The sequence below is a fragment of the Cataglyphis hispanica genome, chromosome 2 (genome assembly GCF_021464435.1).
Source record: "Cataglyphis hispanica isolate Lineage 1 chromosome 2, ULB_Chis1_1.0, whole genome shotgun sequence".
NCBI classification, from domain to species: Eukaryota; Metazoa; Arthropoda; class Insecta; order Hymenoptera; family Formicidae; genus Cataglyphis; species Cataglyphis hispanica.
The window spans coordinates 15457711-15483370 of record NC_065955.1 but is presented as its reverse complement, the minus strand read 5'-3'; the positions used below and the strand labels follow the sequence as shown (position 1 = coordinate 15483370).

General features: G+C 37.7%; 1 protein-coding gene and 1 long non-coding RNA gene across 3 annotated transcripts in view; both read right to left on the bottom strand.

The window, feature by feature from the left end:
* The window catches only part of LOC126858503 (uncharacterized), a 44846-nt gene extending 37549 nt beyond the window's left edge, over positions 1 to 7297 (bottom strand). For both annotated transcript variants that reach the window (XR_007688683.1, XR_007688682.1), the window contains exon 1: positions 7145 to 7297. The gene's annotated coding sequence lies outside the window, so the exon portion shown is untranslated. The remainder of the gene's footprint in view (positions 1 to 7144) is intronic.
* Positions 7298 to 21511: 14214 nt separating this feature from the next.
* LOC126858524 (uncharacterized) lies at positions 21512 to 25060 on the bottom strand. Its single transcript, XR_007688685.1, has 3 exons — positions 24940 to 25060; positions 23570 to 23955; positions 21512 to 22623 (listed from the first exon to the last, which is right to left on the bottom strand). It is a non-coding gene; the product is annotated as an uncharacterized LOC126858524 (long non-coding RNA).
* Positions 25061 to 25660: the final 600 nt, after the last annotated feature.

The following is a 25660-nucleotide window of genomic DNA, read 5'->3' as shown; positions in this document are numbered from 1 at the left end:
AAGCGAAGAAGCGGAGATCCTTTCCTTTGCCTTCTCTCTCTCTCTCTCTTTCTCTCCCCTCTCTCTCTCTCTCTTTCTCTTTCTCTCTCATCGCTTTCTCCGCATTCTCTTTTTCTCAACCAATTTTTTTTTACACCCGTCACCGCCCTGTGATCTCCCATTTCATCCTTCTCTTTCTCTTACCCACCCTCATTCTTATCTTTGCGCGAGGTAATGTTCAAACATGAACGAAGCTGCTCCAACGTAAATTACTGATCGAACTTGCGGTTTCTAAAAGAATCGCCAAGATATCGAACACGATGACTAGTTGCTTAATCCGCTGCACGGATGTTGCATGGAGCATTTCTCTTGCTAGGGATCTTTGTATTCGATATAAAAAAGTTTACGCTGTGTATTTGCGCCAACTTTCATTGTCCTCCAACAGACTTGCAAGATCATCATTTGCAATTTTTTTTTTTTAACGAACGATGTTTCCTAATAAACTATCGAGTTTTCTTGAAAATGTCTTGTCTCTTTTTATCTTTATGAAAAAAATGTAAAGAAATGAAGAAAGAATATTATTTTTCCTTGTTTTAGTTACAATTTCATTTGGCATTACTGATTTATATTTGAGATTATGTATTTCATTGCGTCTCGAAAATGTTTAAAATCTCACACTTTTTAATAAAAATTAAAAAATTAAAAATAATTGCCTTAATCGTACTATTTTAATATACTGTTCCAAGTCTTTTTTTACGTAGAATATTTATAAAATATGAAAGTGATATAAGACAGATAAATAATATTTGTGACAATTACAATACTCATCAGAGAAAATTACAAATCATATATATATGTTTGGATTGCGACTTTGCATATAATTATATATTCCATCCAGGCAGTCCTTTTTTTCAAATCGAGCGATGATAACATATCTATAGCTTCTCGAATCTCGCATATCGATATCAAAGGGTTGATTTGCGAATTTGGTCATAAACAAGATATCATGATATTCTACTCATTAAGGATTATTTTTTATAATGTTAATGCCTCGTTGCGTTGCCAGACCCTTCTATTACATACCCATACGTTAAGTTTCTCGAGGATTGTGCGGAATAATAACGGAAAGAGAACGTCGCTCGCGCGTGTGAGTGTCTCGAGAAGCGGAGATTACTCGAGGGAAAAGGTAAACAGACGTGTCTTCTGCGTCCTTTCCGTCTCGGGTATAAAACAAAAACTCGCACCTCCCGTCCGAGTCTCTCTCGCGGACTTTCAACTTTGTTTAACTTGTCGGAGAGAATAAATATCTCGCGTGTGCTGATTAATTGTACCGTGCGATCGTAAGTTTATCAAAAAGAGATTAGAATAAAGAGGAAAAAATTTGTCTCATGCGAGCATAAACTGCATAATAAATTTTCGAGAAATTATACAAAGAGGAATTTATTTTTGGACTTGTATAAGACTTATCGTCATCGATCACCGATAGTAAATTTCTACGAATTAAAATAAGTAATGAAATGAATTATATAATCGTGAGATATTAAAAAAATATATTCTTATGACGGAAACATATATAAATGATGCAAGGTTGCAATTAATTCAACGAAATGAGAGAGATTTTGTTTTTTGAACAAGCGGTTAGTAAATAGTAAATCGTGTGGAAGCAAATAGTTGCGACTATTACGAAATTGTTCCCCAACACGAGTTTAATTGAATAAAATGGTGATGAGTCTCGACTATTAATGCAGTTGATCGCTTGCTCCTCGGAGCAACAATCACGTAAAATAATCTTATCGGTATTTTTTTCACTATTCGCCAAATAATTCATCTTATCTTTATAACTCTTTAAGGTAGATTGTAACTCGCAATTTGCAACTTTTGACTTTTGTGCGAGAATTCGTAAGAAATTTGTGTGGTTGTTTATTAATTGCTTTATTAAAGAATAGATTTGTAAGTGTGAGTAGTTTTTAAAATTTTGAGAGAAAAAATTTAATTGTTTGCAAAATTTATAGAAATTGTTCATAGAAATTACATATTTATTTGAATTAATATTTTTGCAATTCTTATATTAAGATAAAATTTTACGCATATCTTGAAGAATATTATTGACGAATTCATTGCCTGAAAAATTTGCATCGTTAGAACTGAAATGGAAAAAAAATTATTGTGTACTCATACAAGTATGATCGTATTTTCGAAAACAGCGTTTGTTCTCGATGAAATGCAATTATTACTCTTATCTCCTGCCACTATAAAAATTGTGTAGGCGCGATGCATGAATTTCAACTATGATAAAAGACAGAGACGGGCAAACGAAATAGTAGCCAGACAAGTCAAGTGAAGAAGCGCAGTTCGTGAGCTAATTAATTAATTACCGAGAGTCGCTGTCGTGGTTGGCCAAAGAGTACAGTTGCGTTTTCTCGCCCATTTGCCGACCCTACAACAATTCTATAGGTAAGCTTATTTTCGTGTTTGCATCACGTGTTTACATCACGAATGCCGCTAAAATTTTCTGTCGCACATCATATAGCAACTATTTAACTTTTTAAAGTTATACTAAAATTTAAATGTCATCTATGTATATATCATCTACATATATACATATATATATACATATATATATATATATATATATATATATTTATATTGAATTATTTATAAATTACCATACTTTTTTATTTTCTGATATTTATTTTATTTTATTGAAGTATTTTACTGTAAATTCTGATATATATTTATAATATTTTACATCGTTACGGTTGTTAGATTTATAAATATCATCAAACGTATATATTGTTCTTAAAAATTCTAATAAATAAAACAATTTAGTTTGAAAAACTTCTTTTATTGCTAAAAACCTAATCGGAGTGCGAGCGCACTCGCCTTCTCTGAATGTCGCACTCTGGGTGCGCGATACTTCTCTTCAATTTACACGCTACAATTGTTTCCCCCGGGCGACCTATGCCTCCTGCGTCTCAGCAATATGAAAGCTTCGTGTGCTTTCGGAAACGCGCCGGCAACAGATTGGTTGCGATTATTCCGATCAATGGCCTAATTTCTAATCGTTTACCGCGCGACTGCGCCATTCATAATTAGCATGATGATTTGAATTTTAGCACTCCTTTGTTTGCGAAATAAAAATGAAATTACTATGAAATGGAAGAATGCACGCACTATCGAAAGTTTTTCCGGCTATCCTTATCATCCATACACATCGTTAGGAATTTTAATGTTTGCTCTTTAGAGAGCGAAGAAAAATAAGGTTTCAAAATTCCGATAGAGAGAGAGAGAGAGAGAGAGAGAGAGAGAGAGAGAGAGAAACAAGAAAATTCTGTTTCCACTACTATTTCATTTTACATTAAATTTACGTTAAGCGTGCTCCGCTAATGAGAAAAAATTCTTTGCAACGATCAATCATCAGAAACGAGAAGTTTAGAAATAATCAGATAGATAATAATAAGCGTAATAGAGGGGAGGAGAGAGAAGTCACATCGAATTTTGATTGTCTTTGTTCGTCAATGGAAGTCGCGACACCTGCTGCAAATTTGATCAATGTAGGCAATTTTGTTTCGATTTTATAACGGCGGCACTCATTCCGATTTCGAATCGTTCGCGGCACTCTGATACACATTCGCTTGATTGTTTCGAAACATCCGCGGTTAACCGTTACTACAGCGCATTGATAAATAAAAAAAACAAGTGAGAGAAAAAAACAAAAAACGCACGGTCAATTACGATTTACGGTTTAATTTGTTGCTCCCTCGCTCATGGAGCACTAACGTAACTTTCTCGATAATAGCCGTTCTTTTATACGCATTTTGCATCTCTCTTATCAAGAAACCACACAATGTCAAACTAAGAACGTAGTCTAATTCGCCCTGATATATTACTAGTATGAAAAAAAAGATAAAATAAATTTAAATTTATTTTTTTTTTTTTTATTTTTATCGATGCGACTCAATTATTAATTATTTTATTTACTGATAAGTAAATTAATTGAAGAGAGCGCAATTAGGTAACTAGTTAAAATGATTTTTAATTTGAAATCGCATTAGAAAAAAATGTTCGTTAGAAAAATTCGTTAAAAATGAATAAGAAAAAAATTTTCTTAAGAATAAAGTGATAGAAGAAGGAAAAGGAAAGAGATTAGAAGGTCTTATGACGTGACGGTGATTGTCAGATTGCAACTTTTTCTAATTTCCCCTTCGAGAAATTCATCAATTCGGGGAAACACGGAGGCATGTCTAGCCGACCACTGAAGATCCGCCGCACAGGTCCGTGGCATATCCTCGGGACATGTTCCCGCTCGCTCCGCTCTGTTCATCATGCGATTCTCCGCCGGCGATATCGCCGTCCGGAAAGCTGAGCCCACGCGCCCGCGCGCGCGTGCGACTATGTATTACGTGTTCGTAGAAAAGTCTCACACCGACACGAGGCTCACGTCGCGGGGTTGTGTCCCTGGTAGCGTCATTACGAGGGGGGCGTCGCGTTTAGAGCGTCGACGTTGGGCGGCAGGCGAGCCGTACGACGACGACGACGGCGACGACGACGACGACTACTACTCGGGTGGACTGATGGCGCGGTCGCTGCGCGCAACAGTAATCGGGGGATAGAAGCGAGCGAGCAAGTAGATCGAAAGAGAGAGAGAGAGAGAGAGAGAGAGAATGCCGAAAGAGTCTCAACGCAAGCCAAACCGCGCTGTATCGCGCCACGCCGTTGCCACGCCGGCGCGGCGTGGCAACGGCGTGGCAACGGCGTGGCACGGCACGACCGCGCGTCACTCGACGCGGGAGGGCGAATCGAGTAACGGAGGTGGTAGGTAATCACCCGGCGGCTCGCGTTATAGCGTCGTTACGCCGCAGCGCCGCTATCGTCGTCTCTCCTGCCGTCCCCTCGCAGCCACCCTTGCCACCATGTCCTCTGCTAGTTCCTCGTGCCGTTTTCTCCGTATCTTTCTCTCTCCGTCCTCCTCCTTTCCTCTTCTCACTCTCTGCCGCCTGTCTCTCTTCGACTTTCGGTTCGCTCCGGTCTTGCCACCTCGCGCTTCATCTCCTTTCTCTTGCTACGCGCTCCGACCTAGCCTTTTCCGCAGCGACGATGGCAGCGGTAGCAGCTCGAGTCTCGGGAACGGGCGACGTGGCTGCTGCCTTTCATATACCGGTACATGGAATACGGTTATCCCCCTATCCCCCCAGTCGCGTCACCGCATCTTGCAGCGCGTCGCATGGCCTCCGACATCCAATGCTCCCGATCCCCTACCTACCTACCCACCCTACTCTTTCCCTAACCCCCGCGCCACGCCGTCGCCTTCGCTACCGTCGAGGCCGAGTTTAATTATTTCATATCGCCGTACACGCGCGCGGATCCACCACCCTCTGCCATCTCTTCGCTTGCGCTGACATGTCCTTGCATTCCGTCATTCCATCCTCGGTTCCGACTCTTTCCCTTTCCGGTGGATCGTGTCCATCTCCTCTCTCTCTCTCTCTCTCTCTCTCTCTCTCTCTCTCTCTCTCTCTCCACCTTTCTCGACTTTCTTTTATCTATGTAACTTTTGTCGCCTCTCTCTTTCTCTCTTTCTCTCTCTTACTCTCTTGCTCTCTTTCATTTTCTCTTGCCTCCACGCCCCCATTCGGTTCGTCACTTCGCAGTTGCTTTACGAGCCAGTAACTTTGCCGAACGGAGCGACTTCATTACTTCTCATTTCCTTCCAGCGTGCGCTCTTCCGCGTATACGCACATCAGTTCGTCGCATGACGACCGAGCTTTTTCTGTCACAAAAACGCAGGCTATTTTGCAAATTCGATCTCATTGCTTGGCACGTCAAACGCTGACCTGTTTTCGGTTGCATACGCGCATATCAAAGAGGATTAAAATTATTATCCGCCTGACAATCGGAGAATTAAAGAGAAATATTATTCCTGAAAGGTCGGCTGCACGGTACGAATTATTTCATATATATATATTATTAAAAATGGAAAACTAGATTTGTTGACATATCCCGCATTTTTTATTTTTTTCTTTTTTTTTATAAAGATGCATACTATTACTAATGTTTGTAATATTAAGCTTAAGATTGATTAGAAATGAAACGATTAATCATGCATCAAAAATACATTCTTTGATTCAATATACAGAAATAATAATATGCAGAATATTTTCGTTGAGAAAGATATATTCCTATCAAATATATGAAAAAACTTTGAAATATATAAAGAAAAAGGAAACAAAAATTAAATGCCGATAATGCAAAATGTAAGAAAAAATATAAATTTATATGTTCGCCAAATTTATATACATATGATATAAATTTGTATATATATATATATATATATATATATATATATATATATATCGATAAATCGCGCGATGCATTCGTGAGTCCTGTAACGAGATACACCAAGGATGGACGCGACAAACGCGCGAGGGAAGAAAGGGAGAGAGGGAAAGGAATGGAGAGAGAGAGAGAGAGAGAGAGAGAAAGGAATGGAGAATTAAAGAGGAGAGATCAATGCTTCGCGCGACACGTGCTTTGCCGTCGTAAAAGCCTCTTTGACGACGATAAAAGTCGCGCGGACATCGGCGATGCGGGTGCCACGGCTCACGTCGATAACAAACTGCGAAAGCGATGGCGTATTGCTTAACGTTCCGCGGGCAATTAATAAACATTATTACCGCCGTCATCCTCTACGCCGTTACGTACAAGACGTCGCCGACATCGCTCTTAAAGCGCGTCCGTAAACGCGCTGCATATAAATAACTTTAGATATGGGATCTCCTCGCATTTTTTTTTTTCACCTTTTATTTTATTTAGCGCGCTCGTTAATTGAGAAGAAAGATAAGAAGATACAATCAAGGAGCACAACGTTAATTAATTATCTCCACTTTTAGTCTTTTTAAACTTTTAATGTTGATAATTTACAATTTTATTTTATTTTATATTTTTACACATATTAAACGTATTTTTTATTTATATAATAAAGAAGAAATCTGTACAATAAAAACATATCAATTCTCTTTTTATATACATATATTAGAACGTGCGCTATGCATTTATTTCGCCATTTATTTCCTACTTTGTATAATAAAATTTGAGATACTATATATAATTATAACATATATACATTTGTTATAAATATGTATTTGGTATAAATATGTTGACTACTCACTGCTCACTGCTCACTGCTCGCTGCTCACTGCACACATTTCTCGATACTTGTCACGATCGCGTTTAGAAAGGAATTTGACGGAACGTCTTGCACACTACTACATTTCTGTTCAAGTGTCACCGAACGAATGATAACAAGGCCGTAACATGTAAACAATAGAGCGTTATACGCCGCCAAGGCCAAGTACCGTCTTGTTGATAATTTGCTATTAAAATATTTTACGTACTATGACGTATGTATATATGTATACATACACATACACATATATGTATATATATATATATATATATATATATATATATATATATGTTAAATGATAAAACATTGCGTATAAAATATATTTGATTTTATGTTGTGTTAAGGAAATAATTATAGTCTCTAAAGATCGCAATAAAACAAAATAATTTAAAATTTGATTTTCTTATTATTTCGATTCTTGCTTGATTAAATAAATAAATCACGCGAAATAAGCACTTTGATGCCTATTGTCACGATATATGTATATAACTACATATTATTTATAAATGTTAATTAAATATTAAATATATTATAATAGCAAATGATTCATCGATACTGATCGCGATCGCATTTAGAATTCGTCGGACCGCTACTACTTTTCTGCTCGAGTATCGTCACGCGAATGACAACAAAGTCGAGGCATGTCAACATTAGCGCGCTACATGTCGCAAAAACCGAACACCGCGTGTTTTTATTACTTTGATGCCGAAATATTTTACATACTATAACGGTATATATATTACACGTGCGCGCGATATAGTTATATTTGACATATAAGGCAGAGTCACCTACTTCATATCATTTATGATATTTCATTAATAACAGATAACGAAAAAATTCAACATAAAGTAATAATTATTAAATAATATATTTATGAGTAAGTTAAGATAATAATAAACTTTTGTTTTTTTACTGATACACTATTATATACAATTATACATATTTGAGAGAAAAACTGTCTTCTTCGAAACTATCATAATAACCTTCGCGCTATAAAACAGCTGTTAACACTAGAAAGCATGTGATACAATAATCAGCGAATTTTTTGAAACATAAATCCTTCCCCGTTAACACAGTAGAAATAAAGAGAGAGAGAGAGAGAGAGAGAGAGAGAGAGAGAGAGAGAGAGAGACAATTACAGACAAGTAGAGTACAATTACAAACAAATTTATTTATATAAATTATTTCTCCACTATTATAACATTAAATTGTCAAACTGTACAAATTGAATTAAAATATTCGTTTCCGCAATGACAGCTAATGAAATAAGCATAGCGAAAGAACCAATCATTACCGTGGAAAAGAGGCAATAGTTTTGAGTCTTTCGAGTATCGACTTAATACTAGTAAAATATGACACAAAGCACGAATATTTAAATCTCTTTCTCCTCTCTCTCTCTCTTTCTAGTCGTAAAGGGCTCGTTAAACTTTTCACGTTTTGAATAAAATTGAACTTTGCGCGTGCAAAGGACTCCTGGAGATAACTATGAATATTTAAACGGCGGTCCACCCGTGAATGGCAAAGGAGACTTTCGAATTTCTCGCTCGAGCACACCCCTTCCTTTCGCGCTCTCATGCGTGCGAGGCACGCAAGCAAGAGCACGTGCACGCAATATTGTGCTCGACTCGCGCCTCTCGGGGCGTGTATTATATTTGCTCGAGAAGCGAGAAAAGCTAGGGAAAAGGAAAAGATATAAAGTAGGTAAAGACGAGGGTTGATCATGCGACACTACCAAATCGTGCGAGTTCGGCAAGCTTTCGATCATCTCCGTGAAGAAGTGTGGCACAGTAATTAATTATGCGCATACTTGATATATTATAATATTAAACATATTAAATTATATTAAATTTTGAATATTGAGACACCCCCGGTTAACTAACCGAACTGGAAATAGTTGAAACATCATCGTCTATTTCATATTTCGAATAATGATTTATCTCAACCATTAATCTATCTAATTATTACAAATAGTTTATATCCTCGAATTACTATACATGTGTTTAGTTTGTTAATTTGAGAACGATCCCTAGCATGGTTCTATTTAGATCATACCTTACTTCGCCGGTCCGCCACTTTTTGGAGGTATGTATCTCCTGATGTATCTCGGAGATACAAAAAAATTGGGTCGAGAACGCCGCCAAATTAGAATAAAATCGAGTATTCTTAAAAAATATGCGAATTCTTGGACGCTGAAATGGAGAGAGAAAAATTACGAACACTGTGAAGAAATATTAAATCTTAAATTACTTATTGTAAGTGATTGGAATTATTACCGAGAGTTATTAAGAGAATTATTAACGAGAGTTTATTGAACAATTTTTATCAAACTAACACACTTTAATTTTTAAGTAACAAATATACAAATTATTTGTTTATTATTGTGAAAGAGTTAGTAATCGCTATAGAGATATCGCATTTATTTTAATATCATAGATATAAACTAATGCGGGAAAGATATTATTTCTAAATATAATTTAGTTTTTTAATTTAACTATTTATCTATCATAATTATAATTTAATTGTGACCTGAAGCAAACTCTTTTTAATATAATAGATATTCATATAAACGGGAAAGAGATATTATTTTTAAATTTAATTTAGTTTCTTTTTTTTAAGCATTTAAGTATTTATCTTTCATAATTATGATTTAATTATGACTGGAAACAAATTTTTTTCGCAATTTATTCTATACATAATTACAATTTTATGATCAACTTGCATGAATTTTTATCATATATTTGAAAACGGTCATTATCTTTTCTCATGCCGTTCATCGAATTGTCAGTTACAGTCATCGGTATGATTTATTATGACACACGGTTAACGCATGTCACCGCGAAGTCGCGAAAATATAAATTTCCGCGAGTACGAGGACATCCGCATTCGCAGGCTCGTTGACTAATTGTCCCAATTATAAGCCGCGAATCGGAGTAATTAGTCGCGTGCACTGCAATCGATCGCCCAGAGTCGAATAACGGCGTAATCATTTACCAGTTCATAAATTCTCTCTGTTTACAAACTGTGTAAGTCAACAATTAAAAATTCAACAACTAAAAATTGACAAAATAAACGAATATATTATATATTATATATTTAAGATTGCACGCACTAAATTATTAGAGAAAAATTTTAACTGTTAAAATATATCATTAAAAATAATCCAATGTCGCGGATCACATATAAATTTTGTCTGAAACATTTGTTGAATTCAAGTTTCCAATAGAATACCTTGCAACACTTTATATGAAACTCTATAAGTCATATATAAAAGATAATTATATTTTTTTATAATAATTGTATGCAAAGCATCAACCTTTTCAGCTTACTTATACTTAATTGATTTATCAAATGTGATAAAACACGTACGATATAATAAAAGAAAGATGAAAATTTAAATAAGTATGTGAAAATTTTCAGGAAAAACAAATCACGTTTATCAGAGATGGGCTATTATTGTTTCTGTAATGTCAAGAACAGTGCCATTGGAGACCGTAATGCTTCCTCGATGACGAGGCAACGAGCGCAGGTGCGCCGTACGAGCGACGGGATTTGTCCTCCCCAAGAGAGAATTCCCCCACTTCCCCTCGTGTACTGGAGGGTCCTCTTTCGTGAGCTCAACGAGATGACACCGTTCCCCAAGATCCTCGGGAAAATCCCGAGCCGCGCAAGAAACGTTGACGTCGTTCAAATTTATTCATTTGCCTCGCTGCCGTCACGTTGCACGCACGACGATCCATAACGAGCTTCGAAGATTTTATGTACAGATAGAGAAGAAATTGTAGATCTAAAGAATAAAGTCATTACAGACAAGCGAGAGAAAAACATTAGACGGTGAATATTAATCAAATAGTTTCAGAGTTAATAAAGGCCACGTCATATCATTAAATTTTGATTTATAATTTATAAAATTGAAATTTAAAATTTTTTAAAGAAAACTGACAAGGATCTGACTTGTATTATTTTTTATTTTGAAAAAAATATTGTAAATGTTATATATTAATACTTATATCTTACGGATCGCTTGCTTTTATACATATATTGTAGACGGTGCATTTCTAAGTAATACACACTTTGAATTAATTGACGTTCTCTTTTTGATCTTGAGATATCCAACTTTATAATATTATAAAAATAAAATTTTTAGAGAAAAGGAGATTTAGTCCAATGACCTTAATTTTGACATATATTTTCAAGATCATGATTCTTAATAACTTTCAAAAAGTTCAACATTAGCAGGTTTCATCATTATTATAAGCATTTGTCGTTAAGTCATTTATTGTTATAAATATCTATTTAAAGATTCAAAAACATGCAGGTATATCAAATTTATTTATTTTAAACTTTTTTTTTGTGCGCAGAGTTTCAAATTATACATCTTATAGTTTTTGTTACTTTGTTGTAAAATAAACGCGTGAGCGGGGAAAAAACTCCTTCCTTTGCACTTTACTTTTTTTAAAAAAATTAATATAATTCAAATCTATTATTGATTTTAAATTACAGTTAGATTTGAGGCAAAACTCCCCTGACCATGCGTTTACTACAATAATGTAAAATTATAAAATACATAGTTTATACTAAGCACTGACAGTGACGAGCAATTATCAATAAAAAAAAATAAATACAAAAGAAAAATAAAACAAAGAGATGATACAAGCAAGTATAAAAATTGTAATATTTTAAAATCACATCTCACGAACAAAAAAGAAGCGTTATGTAATTCAAAATACGTTATATTTCTTAAGAATCCTCTACAATATATGTGAAAAGAAAAGTGATTCGTTAGGTATAAGTTAATATAGGCATTTACGAAGATATATTAAATCAGATTACATATATTTACATATAACTGGAAATATGCATAAGTCGAATCATCATTCGTGATAAATTCTTTATTTTCTTCGGATAAAAAATTATTATAAGACAATTTTGTGTTTTAAAGAACTTTCGAGGAAATTCGCTAAATTATCAAGATTAGAAATTCTTTCAAGAAAAAAAAAAAGTTATTAATTTTTGGAGAAACTGCTACGCTGAAAAGTCGAACGACGGACGACGGAAGGAACGATGGAAGGATTAAACTGGCGAAGGACCAAAGAGAGTCCCTTGATACAAGCGAGGAATATTGGAGAGCGTGGAGAAGAGGAGCAGGGGGTGGGGGGGGAGACAGGTCTTCACGGAGCGACGTTTAACAGCATCGTAACCGACCGGGATGATTACCTCACTCAGCTAGTGTAGAACTCGTCGACCTACCCTCTCTATTCGTCGCTGAGCGTCGCGACGCCCATAAACGGAAGCCCCACGGCGGTACTCGAGTGTTGCCTCCTCCCCTTACCACCCGTTCTATCGGCTTTCCACCATCGCGTGCGATGTATATCCAACCCTTTAACCACCTGCCGGAGAAGCAGCGGCAATCTCGGGCGGCGAATGCGCAGCACCCCGAAAATGTTCAAGCAGCCGCGATAACGCTTTCGACTCTCGACTGAAGAGTCAGCCAAAGAATTCTCTTGGTAAGACGGTCCTTTGAAGCTAGAGGTATTTCGGATTGGACTATATAGGAGAAGCGAGAGAAAGGGGAAAGGTGAAAGGGAAGCAAAAAGAAGATAGCAACGACGGGAACGTGTTTTATATTCGAAAGAGTTCAGAATAGATTTTTTTTCTTTGGAAATTTAACCCATATGTTCGCCATCAATTTTTTCCATAAATATTGCAAATTAAGTTATGTATTAATAAAAAAAAAATATATGTATATATAATAAAGTAAGAAATTTATTAAAAAAATGTATCTTTGCAGATATGTCTCGGTTTTAAATAAAGAATTTTTTTGGATAATATTCAAAGCCGGCTATACAAAACGCGATATAAGAAACATTTTTTAACCGAGTCGATTCGCGCAATATTTTCCTTCACTTAGCTTCGCTCTTTCGTTCCGATTTCTTTTCGCCACAACGCGACGATTGACACCGGCTTTATGACGACGGCTACGGTCACGCTTAACGATCGAGCCAATCGTAAAAAGTTCCGCTGGCGTTGCGGGAGTGCAGATAAGGTCTTCGTCATTGACAATCCTGGCGACGGATGAAAGACGAGCTTGAACAAGGAGGAAGAACCTTATCGAATCGCATATTAGTATTCGAAAAATATCGGCAATTTATCATCCAAGATGAATATTTTAGTAATTTAAAAAATTATATCACTCACGTATTTGCAAAGAAATTTAAAAAAATAATAATCTGTAGAAAAGAAAAGAAAAAAAGAGAAGATGATTTCAAGATTGGACGATTGATAAATATTGCTTAAAAAACACTAAGAGGAACGAAAGATTATCAAAACGGCAATGAATTCCATATTTGTTAATTAAAAATAAAATAAAATAATTATGTGAATTAATAAAAATAAAATGGTAATATATAAAATAATATAACATTAGAAGCTTCTCAGGCTTAAAAAAATTTAAATCTAGTTTTTAATTCTGAATAATTTTATTATATTGGAATTTTAATTTGAGAATGGTGATAAATTTTGATGAGACAGAGTGGATGTTAAAAAATTAGCGAACGAAAAAATTGGCTTTCTTTATCACTCTCTGAAAGCGTATTTTATAGTTCTCTTATATATATATATATATATAAGTGTGTATATATATGTGTGTATGAATGTATGTATGTATATATATATAAAGTTTTGCGAGTAATTTCGGACGCGGTTACTTGCCATAATTCGCTGATTGTTAATTTTCATTATGTCTGCTGGACACTGTGGCGTGATGCCTCGCGAGAATTAAATTAATACAATAAATTTTCGGTGAGTTTAGTACGCGTGCTACTCGAATGAGATATTTTTTGACACGTTATCTCTCGCAATTAGAAGTCAGAATCGTCTGCGTTTTATTTAAGACACACGTGTGATTGTGTGGAACAATGACAAAATCAGACAACACATTACCGATAAGTATGATTGTGATTACAGATATAATGGAAGTTGAAAATTATAGGATGAATAGAGAAAAAGAAAAAGAAAAATTGGTTAAAAGGATCGAACGAGAATCGAGTATATGAAGGATGCAGAAAAGATATAAAAGCGAGAACAATGACTGCTAATAAAGGTATCTTATGAGCTATCTATGTTTGATTCATTTTTATTATTGTAATTTCGAAATAATTTCTCGGTTCAATATGATTATTATTATATATTGACTATTATAATAACACATTTTAACGACATGTTGGTATTAGAAAATAAAACTAATAAAACTAATCAACTTGAAACAAAAATTGCTTTTCATCTATTTCTACACGAAGTCTTAAAATGGGAGAGCAGCGCGCTGAAATCTTTGAATAAATTTTTTCAAAACATAGATTTTTGTTCTTACCTTTTCTTACCTATTCTTCATATATTTGAAAAAAATAAATGCATCTTTTGCGGCTTTAATACAAATAAAAAAAAAGCGCAAAAAATGCACTTTGTCACTCAAAAATGTTGCTTAATTTAATCATACGAGGTACTTTAAGTTAGTCATACATAACGACGCTCATCAAATATAACTTTTCATTTCTTTGGTAATAAATCGAAATAATTGAAAAGTAGGGATTTTTAGAATGTCAGACCGCTAACGAGAGGCGAAGGATCTCTCTAGGAAACAAAACAAAAAAAAAAAAAACATACCGTTCATTCAAGAGACAGCCTATGAACGAACGTTGCTCCTCTATTAGCGACAAAGCGTCTTTTCATCATCGCGACCGAGTCGCATAAACTCGAGCGTCTCTCGAGTCTCGCGTGATCATCCCTCGTGGCTTCTGTCAAAAATCCGACGCGTTCCACGCGAAGACAAAGGTGGCAACGGAGATAGCTGCGGGCAGCAACGAAGAAAAAAAGCAAGAGAAAAAAAACGAGAGGTAGTGGAAAAATCGTAAAAGTAGAAGAAAGAAAAAGAAGAATACAGAAAGAGAGAAAGAGAGAGAGAGAGAGAGAGAGAGAGAGAGAGAGAAGTTCGACGTCGAATTCAGCCCTCGACCGACCATTCCCCTCCTCATCTATAGAAGATACCCTTCGACTCACCGTACTCTCGTACGTGCTCGCTCTCACCCGCAGCTCGTACTCTCGCACGTATACGTACTCACACACACACACAGACAAGCGCATACAGAAAGCCGTAGTCACCCTCCAGCGGCCTCGCCCGTCCCACCCCGCCTCATCTCGCCTCGCTCGGCCGGCGTGTTCCCGCCCTCTCCGTGTTTCCGTGGCCCGTTCCAACCACCCCGTTCCACCGCCGTGTCCCGCAGGGCATGTCCCTATACACCGCCGGCATACAATTGTCCGCTCTATCGCCTCTAGATTCGATCTCGTGGCATGATGGACGTGTCTATAAAAAAAATCGTCTCTCTGATAAGACGCCGACGCTCTCCGGGAATCGCGCCGTTAAATTCAAACGCGTCTGCGTTCCGCCGACAATTTTCCGCAGATTTTTCGCGCGGCCGCCGCGCGGACAGTACTTTTGCCGCGGCTGGAAAATTCTCATCCCCTTTGGTGGCACGCTCCGCGGCACGCCCGGCCGTCTCTGTTATACTGCCGGCAGCGACCCAACCGTCTCTCCCCCTTCTCGTCCTCCACACCCGCGTCCTCCAACCCCAAACTCGTCTCCCCTCATCACCCACCCACGCTCGTTTCCCGCTGCGCCCCGTCGCGCCGCCACCGCCACGCCGTCGTCCCCTCGAGCCAGCCGAGCTAACCATCCCATCCCAATCACCCGGCTACCCACGCGCGCTATCCCCTACTACCCTACTCGACCGCGCCACTCTGCAAGCCGCTCGTTAACCTGCTAGCGCCCCTCTAACCGCTGCTGCAGGGCCGCCACCGCCACCGCCGCCGCCAGCGTCACCGTCTCTCGCTACCGTAGCTGCTATATTTACATATCAATATTCCATGGTGTGGCAGGGTGGTTGGCTGGCTGGCTGGCTGGCTGGCTGGCTGGCTGCTCTCCTCATCGTAAAGTAGCAGTGGCGTGCTCCTGCTCTCGGATCTCGGCTGCTCCCTACGCGTCTTCCTCGTCTCCGCCTCTCCCACCTTGAGTCTCTCTCGAGGGGTGAGATCCTGAGGAAAGTGCTCAGACATGAGTATTCCCGCTGAGGAGTTCGGAGACACCGAGAGTAATGATCCGACTAGAGCTACGTGTTTTCGATTGACAGCGTCAAGAAGAGGGGAGCAGAATTTCGGCAACTAGTCGCTCTGAAATGGCAAAAGGAATTCTTTGTACGATCACGCAGCCGATATCGAGAATATTGATTACGAAAGATATTTTTACTATGCCAACTTTTATAATGACTGGATATGTCGCGAAAAGTCTTGCATTTTTTTTATTTGATATTTATTTTATTTATATTTTATATTTCTCTCTCTCTCTCTCTTTCTCTGATATGGATATGCGACGGTTTTTATTTTATCCGCGTTTGATTCCTTTAACACTATCGGATTCACTGTTGGTTAGGTAGCGTTGTCGGACGAACATCGCGCGATAAAGCGTAAAAAAAACGTGGATTCCGATTCCGCTGGCAATTATGAACTCAATTATATCGGCATACGCATGAAAAATATTCCCAGCAATTTCCGGCCACGATTGAAAATTACATCGACGACCGAAACGCGAGCGGGATCCGTCACCGGGCTAATAATTTCGTTTACCAGAGCTTGTACCAGAGCTATCATGAAAAATTATAACCGTGTGGCTCTATCACCCGCGCGACATTACGCCGTAAAGTTTCAATTGTACCGCGTCAAATGTGTGCTCTCATTTCGTCACCGATTTCATCATTTTGAATTAATTCATTAGCGAAAAGTAATATAGACACTCTAATGTGTGAGATAAAAAAATTGCACTTAATATACTTATTACATCAAATTTGTAGCAATATTGCAACTGTTGCTATTATTTTCAATGTTAGAAAAAAATTTTCTTGCAAATGAATCTTATCGATGTATATTTATTAAAATTTGATTAGAAAAAGAAAAAGAGGATGGTTGCTCTTTTCCTTTCAAGTCATCATTATGCGATTTTTTATATTCTCTAATTTTATATATTTTCGAATGTACATTATATATATATAATATTATTATTACTTTCATAGAGCTCACAATGTGTTTTTCTCCTGTCATCATGATTAAAGAGATTAAGGATACGTCCGATTAATCGGACGATTCGTTACACGTACTTACTGTATGTCTTAATTTATTTTCGGAATAAATGCAGCAACGGACGTTGAAAATCGAGCCGTCGCGCCGTGCGCGATGTCGGGCAGGTGCTAATTTTAACCGTTTCCTTTAACCCGCGTATTTATAGCCAGCCGGCTCTCTCGGGACTCTTTAAAACGTCTCGCCGGTCCATTCGTCGCGCGCGCGGAAAGCGCCCCGAATAATTTAACGGAGCACTCGGCTCCGAAACGAGGGCGCGTCATCCCCGTGTGGATTTTCGCTCGCACGCGCGCGCGGAGAATTGACGTATACCCGTGGCATAAGCTCCGAAAGTTATGCGAGACCGACAATTTTCAACAAACAAACCTTTTCCATAGATGCCTTCGCTTTTCTTTCTTATTCGTGCACACTTATTTCCATTTTTCCTGATATTTTGGCCGTGTTCCGTCTTAATTGACAGATCAATATGAAATTATAAGTATTAAATATGTAAATAATTTTCAAGTACTATCAATATTGACAGTCTGATGTCTGAGTTAGTCTATCGAAACACAGCCTATTTGCGAAATCTGCGAAACTGGTAAATTGATTAAAAAATATATTGCAGCCTCATTTTAATGACAAATGTGGATTAATCGTGGACTAATTGTGATATAAATTATTCCTACAATTACGATTGTTTTAATTTATATTCTTTTTCGTCGGCAATTCTGTTTATCGACATTCCTAGCTATTTATTTCAGGTGTATATTATGCTGTTGCCACTCAAATGATATCAATAATAATTTTCTCTTTCTTTTTCCGTGTAAAATTTTAATAAAAAAGAGACCAATGTATATAAAATATGCATTAATATATTTTGTATATGAAATGTGTGTATGCTTAATTTATCAAAAAAGAAAAATCACGGTCTTTACACAAAAATAAAATATATATACATACATATATATTTATATATACAATATACATACAATATGTATGTATGTAAGCGCGGGCGCATATGTGTATATATGTATATAAAGATAATTATACTTTTATATATATTGAAATAAGTAATTTTCTTGTAATTTTTTTTGATAAATTACACATTAGCATTGAATATTATTCTTGATAATACTCCATGTTTATGTTTCTAAATCTGCCCCATTTATATTTTTTTCATTATTTCTCTCTCATAGTGCGGTTAGAAAAATTAGATTAGGATGTTCCATATAAATCTACATATCCAATGGGTACATTATACATCAACAACGTAATGTAACATTTTGCTTTTAAAAATACTCAATTCAAAAAATATGAGTTTACTCATTTTATCTGTATTCGCCATCTTTCACAAATGTTTCATATAAATTTTTTACATTAAAAAGTTTTATTTTTAAAAAAAGTATGTATACTTGCTATCTTCTTAAAATGTTTTCTAAGTAAATAAAAGAAATATAATCTCCCTTATTATTTTATATATTGGAAAAAATATATATAATTCAATAATTTAAACAGTATTGTTCCATAATTTTTGATCTTTATTATCGTAGTTTTTTGCGAGGATATAAATTTTTTGAAGATCAACATCTCAGATTTCAATATCCAATTGCTTTATAAAAAAGCCTAAAACAAAATAAAATTTTCTTAAAAATTTGAAACACTATTATTAACTTTTCTCTATTTCTGCGTGCAGGATAAATTTTAAAAAATATAAAAGAATTGTTTAAAATAATACAATCTAATAATAACCTTTTCAGATCCCTTACACACAGAGTTCTCTCTCTTATAAAAAAGAGTTCTCTTATAAAAAAATATTCATAATATTTCCGCATTTTAATATTTCCTTAAAATGTCTCGATATAGAATACTCTCTTTTATTTTCGTCTCTCCTGCCGTTTCCGGTTTTCAGAACGAAACAGAAATTCTCAATTAATCGGCCGATCCGCCAATCCGCATCTGTCGAGTAGAAATCCAAGGCTTTCGCGTGCGGCTTATTCGAGAGAGATTCCTCCCGCTCGTTTCCCTCTCGGAAGGGAAGTTTCTCGACTCCGTAGGGATTCTGGGGCAGAGGCGCGCATCTACCCTCGGGAGGTTTCGTGACCATAACGCCCCGCGTCTCCTCGCTCTCTCGTCGCTTACGCTGTCGTCCTCCCACACCCGGCAAGCTGGCGTGACACCCCCATGCTGAGCTTGCAACGAGAATTTTGCTGCCGAGTTAACCGGATCCCGCGCGACGCCTACATTAAAAGGCGAGACGACGCTCCGGGAAAGTCGAATTCCTATCGACAAATCGAGTAATTAAAAGAGAAGTGAATAATTTGATGGTGATGTCTATTTTTATTCCTCGTCTTTTTCAATAAACTATCAGAGCCATAAGAGAGAAGTTGTAAGAAAATTATAAATGTGTTATGTTTAATTGTCCACTTGCTATAAATCTACTACTTCGTGGTATATATAAATTAGCACTTTCATAATCGGAATTAAAATGTTCATTATTTTGAAAATGATGGAATTATATACCCAAGTTAACTAAAACTTTTCGAATTACACTTTAATGTATATTAGCTCATATTATTAAATTTGATATGTATGTATATATAAATTTAAAATAAAATAAGATAAAAATTTCTGGAGATATTTTGGATTAAATTAATCACATGATTTTGCACGTGCTTTGAATCTATAATTGTCTTTATAACTTTTTCGATAGCTTTCGATAGCTTTTAAAAAATGAAAAATTAATTTTATCTCCTTCTCATACTTCTATTTCACTTTTAAAAATATATATATTAATGACGTGAGGAACGTAAAATTAAAAAATTTAAAATTAAAAAAAAAAGACATTATTTTACTTTTGTTTCTATAATATTGCGTAAAAGAGAATATATTGTATTATAACAGTCGCTGTAGGAAGATTATAATTACTGAACCATGACGACGTGCGAACACAACTTTTATACGTGTTTATACGCCAAAAGCGTAGCTCGTGCCTCGCGAGATTGCGCGATATTTTTAAGGTCGTTCTCTAGTCGCGCAAACAACATTCGCCGCTCGGGGCGATACGTCGACGCGCATCACGAAGTCGAGCATCGTTGGAAGGAGGAGAAAAACCAAACAGGATTATACGGGCGACGTAGCCGGATGAATCTAGCCGCGGGGCATTAGAATAATCACGGAAGGTGGCAGTCAGCTGTACTAATCGATATCGTCGTCGCCGAAGGATATTATATGTACAAAAATTTCACACCATCACGGAATGTCATATATCGCTTGGCATACGAACGATCAACATCGTTTATTTCATTATTAATGAGATACGGAATCGTGCGCTATTTTATCTTAATTTTCTCTCTCCTTCTCTTCTCTCCCCTTTCTCTCCTTCCCTCTCCTTCTCTCTCTCTCTATTTCTCTCGGACACCGGATGTATCTCTCAAATGAGCACCCAAGATCTACTCTTGGGATCTACCTTTTTCTCGCCTACACTTTCCCCCCTTCCCCCTTACCCGTTTTCTCGTCCGTAAGCGCGGAATGGTAGCGAGCGGTTGCGGAACGCCGACAATAAATTTATCCCGGCACGCAATAATATTTGTGCCGAGCGCGGGAATACACCGGGAGACCGCCCACACCGACGCGCGGCGGCGATATATTCTAACAACGCGCGCGTAGGTACCTACGTACGTATGTGTGCGTGCACGAGCGGCGGCACCGACGATGAAAACGAACGCGCGCGCGCGACAGCCGGACGCGCGATAACGATACACCCGCCCGGCCGTCGCGTGTGCACTCGCCCTCGAAAGCGTGGCAGCACGCACGTGCACCGTGGCGTGTGCATCTCGTCCACGCAACTTTTGTCGGCCGCGCGCCGCCTACGTATATATATGTATGCGCGCGCGCCAGTAACGACGGTTATTTGGGGATGGCGATTTAAAAAAAAATCTCCATGTATATATATATATATATATATATATATATATATATATATATATATACGGGAGTTCCTAAAGTGACTATCTATTTTGCAAAATAATAGGAATTGTAAAAACTATTTTTAAGACATGAAAAAAGAATATTTTATATATATATATATATATGTGTGTGTGTGTGTGTGTGTGTGTGTGTGTGTGTGTGTGTGTGTGTGTGTGTGTGTGTGTGTGTGTGTGTGTGTGTGTGTGTGTGTGTGTATATTATTCTCTTGATAGCGAGAGAACCATTAATTTTTTACACAAGAATAGTATGATGCGCATTCAAAATTTAAAAACGTTTAAAATTCCGACAACCGTACTTATTCGATAGGTCGAATATTTTGATGAGTTTAGTAGTTTTCATCAAGGAATAATTTATTTGTTAATGATAATGAGCAAAGTTAATGATAATTAGCATTTGGGTTGACCTAATCAGCGCCGTATTTCCACTCTATCTGATCATAATCAACATCGTTCGAATTTAGGCGGAACAACTCTCGTTTTCATTGTTATTTTCAGTAGGTCGAACTCGAGGCAATCGCGAGTTAAGCACGGGAACAAAAGAGTGAATCGATCGAATAAACGCGAATGCGAACGAAGAACTCAAATTATCGCGCGATTATCGCGGATGCGACAAAGGACAGACAGCTCTGGCAGCCGGAAATTGTATGATCATCGTAAATAATATATGACACGAGTCTTTAAGAAAATGTGTCTCATATAAGATGCCGTGATAAAGTTTTCATCCTCGGAAAGAATTTGCATCTGTGACAACACTTTTATTTTTAATGCACCCGATAGATGTTTATAAACAATGAGGTCAGTTATCTCTATAAATATAATGCAATATAGCTGTCACGTTATGCGCGGTTTTTAATAATGTTTAATTATAACAAACGCGAATTTTTCGTCCTTCAAGTCATACGTTTGGTTTTCGTTTGTTTATCGGCCACATTTATCATACGTAAATTTCTCAGCAGCCACGTACAAAGAAAGGGAAGAAGAAGGGATAAGATCGAAACACGGTAAATTTGGCGATCAGCCAAAGGAAACACCCGGGATCCTGTCCGTCCGCATTTCCATTTTCTCTACCTCGAAGTAGCGCACGAGAACGGCACGATTCTACCTTTTTTTTTTTTTTCGTAGGTTCCATCCGCAACACCGCCGCGGCGGACCGCAACGGATGAATGTTTAACGTGGGCGTGCGGATGTATAGCGCGCGCGCGAACCATATTTAGGATACCGACGCTATAGTGCAGGCATGCCAATTTTTCGCTCTGCGCCAATATTGCCATCCTCTCCGCCATTTTGTCGCCGCAGCTAGTGTATCGATGCTTTCTGAATAAAAAAGAATAATATATAAATAAATTTTTTTTTCTTATATTACATGTATAATTATACATAATTTATATATATATATATATATATATATATATATATATATATATATATAAACAATATTTCCTTTAGATAAGGAAACTCGCTTCATTCGAAAAATGACAAATATGACTTTTTAGTGTCATAAAATTCGACACATTATAAACTGAATATGACTGATTATAATCGCACAAAATAGTAAACAATTATAATAATTTATGTGGCAACACATATAAATTCGCGAATAGCTTTGACCACCTTACTCCACATCGGAAGTTGCTGGTGGCGCTGCTGCGGGGCACAGCGGGGAGCCGTCGACAAAGGAAGGGCGCGACATCGTGCGGGAGATCTCCATTAGCAACTTCGATCAAGGATAGGGGTAAGTGGAGGGCGAACGGGAAATAGAGCGGCAGGGAGGATAATTAGCTGTCCGTGCCGCTCGCTTTGCCGCGGCATCGTCGCACGCTTCCGAACGTAACGTTAAAGAGTAATAAGACGGGGGCGTGCTCGCGCTTTGTGAAAAGGAAGAAAAAAAAAAAGAACCGGCAAGCAGAGAGCGCGTCAAAGTTCTTCCGCGAAGCACAGCGCAAAAGGGGAAAAAATCGAGAGAAGCAAGGAACAGACGAGGAGGAAGAAGAAAAAGAACAAGAAGGATCGGAAAAGAAGAGAGAAGGAAGACTCAATGTCGTAGAGTTCGACGAAGTCGAAGCGCGCTGCAGAGAGAGGCGAGTCTGAGTAAGATCAGAAAAGAGAGAGAGAGAGAGAGAGAAAGAAAAAAGAAGAGAGAGAGAGAGAAGAAGCGGCAAGAAGCCGAGGAGGACTCTTCGGGGACCGGAGACGACGGCGGGCAAAAAACGAACAAAACGGAAGCGAGGGAACCCGACTCGAGCTCTCTACCTCGTCTTACCTTGCCCCGCCTCGCCACGTCTTGCCACGCCAGTGCCTGCCAGCTCGCCACGAGACGGCAAACACACCCGAGCTTAAGCTTCGTTCTCATGCCAACGCGGCTGCACGTCTCCTCCGTCTTCCCGGTCGTCGTGTCTTTCTTTTACCCTCGCCAATCTAACTCTTGTCCCCGCTCGTCCCTTTCGCCTCCTCGTCGAACGTCTTTCCTCGCCGCTTCGGTCTCGTTTTTCGTTGCTGCGCTCTCGCAAGAGAGCTTTCGATGCTCCGATCTCCCGATGCTCTTCGTCTCATGCACGCGAATGCGCGTGCAGCGTCGATCTTCTCCCCTTCGGTAGTGAAGATTCGACGGAAATTTGTCATCCAACCGCAACTTTTTAATTCCTCCACCTTAAATTTCCGAATAATTAAGTGCCATTTGGAAAATATTATAATTAAATATAATTGAAATTAATCAAAGAAGCGCAAAATTTTTTCTCTATTTAAATTTATCTATATTTTCTACCAAAATTTTAAATTCTTTGCCAAGTTATTTATAAATTACTTCAAAATTTTTTGTAATCTGTAAAGGTCGCGCATAGCTGAATTTGAAACGTTATCATTATTCTTTCATTCTGTCACCAGTGATATCGATCATTAAAAAATACCCATAGCTTTTGTATACCCTTTGTACAGTCTCTGTTTGAATATTCCAATATGTAATATCCTTCACTGAAACATGCGTATGTTTTGAACGTGTGTTCAGTGAAGGATATTATTAGGAATAAGTGTAGGGAGATCTGTGGGTCGGAAATAAATACGCACGAATCCATGTTGTTTATATTTTTTTCACGATGTCGGCGAGATGAGACGCGCAAGAGACGTGAAATTATAATGGGAGAATCATAATAAGTCGGTTGATTTTGAACGGGATCACTTTACGGATTGATGAGGCGATTTTTCACAGTAATCGTAAAATCATAGATGCTATTTGTTAATCTCGCTAAATAAATAAAGTCACTCATTTTTCACTATTTTTTCTATTGAAAATTTCAATTTTCAATTTAATCAATTTCACTTTTCAACTGTGTATACGACTTTATATTTTTAAATAAATCTTTGATTTAAAAGAACAAATCTCTTTTCGACTGAGACAACGATACATATATGTCGACTTGTCTCAAGAGTCGCGATTGTATTTAAATCTGCACATACAAATAAAATACAAAATAGAACCAAAATTAAGGTCGTACACGCGCGCGTAAATAAAGGGTATACAACAATCGCTCCGAGAATATCAAATATCCTCAAGGTGAACTCCACCTACGAAACGATCGTACAGTTTCGCTTGCGTGCGCGCGAAACCGCATATCGTTATCGACAATTAACAATTACGCGGCAATCGGGGCAGCAATCGCGCATGCACGCACAATCGCGAGCGCGAGGTGGCCGCGGATTAATTAATGAGCGAGCTTTTGACGTTCGACGGCGCCCGCGCGGCCCGGTTGATCCTGAGCTATCGCGATAGGCGGCGGCTGACCCACGTCCCGGCGCCCGCCCGCTCGCTAACTCGCCGCGTAATCCGCTTCTGGCGTCACGAGTTATGCGCTGCACAGCCCTCGGCTTAAAACCCGACAGCACACATGCACATGCCGACCGAAAATGAGAGAGAGAGAGAGAGAGAGAGAAAACGCCGAAATACGGCTCCGGTAAAACTGTGAACGTTGCTATTCGCGTTCGTGTTTGCAGAATTTTTTTCTTTCTTCGCGTCATTATACGCATTTCAAAAAACGCCGTCGTTCTCTTGTTTTTTTTTTTTTATACCGCGATCGATTTTAAAAATTTTCAAGATTTTATTTTTTAAGTTACATAAATTTCTATTCGATATAAAGACATTTATGAAAAAGAATCTAAAAAGTAAAAAATTTTCAAGTTTTTACTTTTTAGATTACATAAATTTTTATTCAATATAAAGAGATTTCTGAAAAAGAATGTAGAGCGATGCGTGCAAAAACTCTTTAAGATTTCGGAGACGAGATATCGTGGCGCAGCAAGACAAGGGACGAGTTGACCTATTCAAGATTATACGTGCCTTCTTTAAGCGCGCATATATATC